We start from the raw sequence: 3,148 nt of genomic DNA on the forward strand, positions 1-3,148 counted from the left end.
TCATAACTTCAGCCTGTGGACAAGAATTTGGCCAGCTCAAAGAAACAGCCTCGTGTAGAAGGATAGGTTCCATTTCTCTGCAGGTCCACTGTGGTTTTTGGACTGCTACAGAGGAAGTTGCATCCTACCCCGGTGATCTCTGTATCATCATGCTGTTCTGGATTTCATGAGTACATCTGCAGCAAACTGAGGTAATTCCCAGCTCCTCCACAGCAAGCTGAAGTGGCTGATATACTGGCAAGCACAGCTGATGAAGGCGACATCACTGAGGGCACTTGGCAAGGCTGGCTATGAGCACCTAGACGTGGTGGTCTGAGATTGGAGAATTCAGAGGACAAGAAGGAACAGACAGGAGATAGGAAAAGTCAAGCAGGCAAAGCTGAGCCACACCTGCCCCCACCACCCCTGTGCAGCAGCCCTCTGACAAGAGCAGCAGCGTCCTCCTCTTAATGGTCTCCCCCGTTCAGTAGTCACCGAAGACCGCGGTGGCTACACAGATGCTTTTCACTCTGTGTTCCCTTCGCACTCTAAGGCCATGCTGGGCATTTCCCATGGGCTGTGAAACTTCCTGGCAGCTCTGGCTGGGCAGGGACCAAGCAAGAGGCACCACTGCTGTGGCTACGAGTTCACTGGGGAGACTCCCTGTGTTCACTGGGGAGACAATGAAGACTCTGCTCATCCCAGACACTCCCCAGGGCCCTGACGGAGCAGAACTGAATCAGTTGGACACACAGAAGCCGGTGCTCTGGGAGTCACCCACTGGGAAATCGCCCCCTGCAGCTGCTCATCACCCCTGGGAAATGTCTCTTGGAAACCAATGTCCTTTTGCTTGTGCAGAGCCTCATCCAGTACCCACAAGTGGTCAGAAATGGGCTGGATGAGGCCACACAGAAGCGCATGGAGTAGCATGGGGAGTATCTGGACCGGCAGATGACTCAGCTGCATCTTGGAGACAATGTTGTGACTGTACCCCTGTCACAGTGGCAAAAGAGGGATTTCCTGCAACAGCTGCTGGATCTCCTGGAGCACCTGTGCTGCTCCCGAAGGAAGAAACACCTTGACCACTCCAACATAGGCCCCAAGAGCGTTCATGTGGAGATCAGCTCGCCCCAGACTTCAGAAGGGTTGAGCCAACCTCTGGCAGCACCTGGCGCACGATATGGATGCCCATACAGAGGACCTTCAGAAGTACAATGGTCTGCTACATCAGCTCCAATTCCTTGCCTTGCTCGTGCAAAGCCTCACCCAGTACCCATAATTGGTTGGGGACGAGCTGGATGAGGTCACACAGGAGCGCATGGAGCAGCGTGCGAAGTATCTGGACTGGCAGATGACTCGGCTGCTGCAGGAGCTGGAGCAGGGCCCCCTGGAGCGCAGTGTCAGGGCCCGGGGAGCCCTGCTCGGGGCTGCCCTGCAGCAACGGCACTTCTAGGCTGCCGTCCTGGGCCTGCTCCTGGGGCTCTGGCGTAGCCTCGGGAAAACAAGCTGTGAGCCAGACAGCAGTGGCCAGGAGGAGAACTCCAACAAACACATGGAGGAGGAGGAAAAGACAATGTCGTTGCAAAGGAAGAAGTAGAAAGCAATGACACAAATGTGGAGGAAGACAACAAGGATGATGGAAAGGTGGCAGTGTTGACGCAAATGAAGAAGACGATGCTGGAAATGGAGGAAAAGAAGGCAATGATGATGCCAATGTGCAGGAAGCCAGTGCTGTTGGAAATGAAGAAGGCAAATATGATGCAAATGAAGACAAGGAAAGTAAGCTCAGAAGGCTTTTAGAGGAGCATATACAGTGGCTGTTCTGGACCTGGACAGAGGTTGCACAACCACAACTGACCTGATGGACAACTTCACACATGTCTTTGCATTTGGCTTCAAACAGTCTCTACTCGGTGCCATAAAGAGCCATGGGGGCCGGCAACACCTTCAAGGGTTGGAGTTTCCATGAGGAGGATGTTGTGTACCAAGTGCTGGTACCCCTGAACCTCCCTTGGGGCACACCTTCCACCTGGAGCTGGACACTGCAGGGAAAATGCCTGCCAGGAACTTCTGCATCCGCGTGGAGCTGGTGTTCACCTGCACGAGGGAGCAGCAGGGGGAGAACACGCTGTACTTCCTCCACCAGCCCGAGGAGCAGCTGAGGAGGAATCGGGAGCCCTACACACACAGGAATCAGCCTCCTACACACCCTGTGCACCAGCTCCTCCCCAGAGGTGCAGAAAATTGCTCCCTGGTCATGCCCATTGCTGAGAGCAGCCTGGGTGCTCTTGCCGAAATTGTACAATTGCCATTTAATGTTGCTGCCCTCCAGCCACTCCTGCACGTTCCAGCTGACCAAGGGCAAGGAAAGCTTCCTGGCTGAGATGCTGTTTGGGGTGTGGGAAGGCCACTCAGATGTCTTTCTGAGCAGCCAGCCCACAGAGGTCACTCCATCCCCAGCACAACCTGGCCTGAGACCTACGCCGGGGCTGAGGCCAAGTTCTTCAGGCCCCTGGCCAGGCAGGCCCCCCCGACAGCTGGCACTGCAAATGCCTGAGCTCCTCACCCATGTCTGGTGGGCGCAGGCTTTTCTACCTCTGCCTTGGAGACAGTTGGGATGCAACTCCTGAACACCGTACCCCTGTCACAGTGGCAAAGGAGGGATTTCCTGCAGCAGCTGCTGTGTCTCTTGGAGCATCTGTGCTGTTCCCAGAGGAAGAAACACCTTGACACTTCAACACAGATAAGAAAAGGGTTCCAGCAGAGATCAGGTTGCCCCCAGACTTCAGAAGGGTTGAACCACTCAATCTCTTCCAGCACCTGGTGCACGATATGGATGCCCACCCAGAGGCCCTGCAGGAGAACATCTCTGTTGATATCAGCTCAAAGGACTCCTGCTCATGGCCCCTGAAAGAGTTGCTCACACACAGAGCTGCGCTTGTGGGGCTCACACCTCATCATGGACACTGTCTATATTAATGGAAGTTAATTTATAAGTAGTTGTATTAGTTTAACAAGATTACAACTTAGAAATTAGGACACTTCAGGTGGAAGTGTGGAAAAGGAAAAGAAACAGCTTTTTATTAACAAAATCTGAATAAACAACAAATGGTGCAATCAAAAATTTCAGAAGAAACAAAACAAAGTCCCAGTTCGCCAGGTGGGGGGG

At 53.6% G+C, this 3,148-nt stretch overlaps 1 pseudogene; it reads left to right on the plus strand.

Annotated features, from left to right (window-relative positions):
• The first annotated feature begins 1,297 nt into the window (after window positions 1-1,297).
• Window positions 1,298-2,709, plus strand: LOC108509736 (annotated as a pseudogene).
• The last annotated feature ends 439 nt before the right edge of the window (window positions 2,710-3,148 follow it).

The sequence above is a fragment of the Lepidothrix coronata genome, unplaced genomic scaffold (assembly GCF_001604755.1).
Source record: "Lepidothrix coronata isolate B3197 unplaced genomic scaffold, Lepidothrix_coronata-1.0 Scaffold397, whole genome shotgun sequence".
Classification (NCBI taxonomy): domain Eukaryota; kingdom Metazoa; phylum Chordata; class Aves; order Passeriformes; family Pipridae; genus Lepidothrix; species Lepidothrix coronata.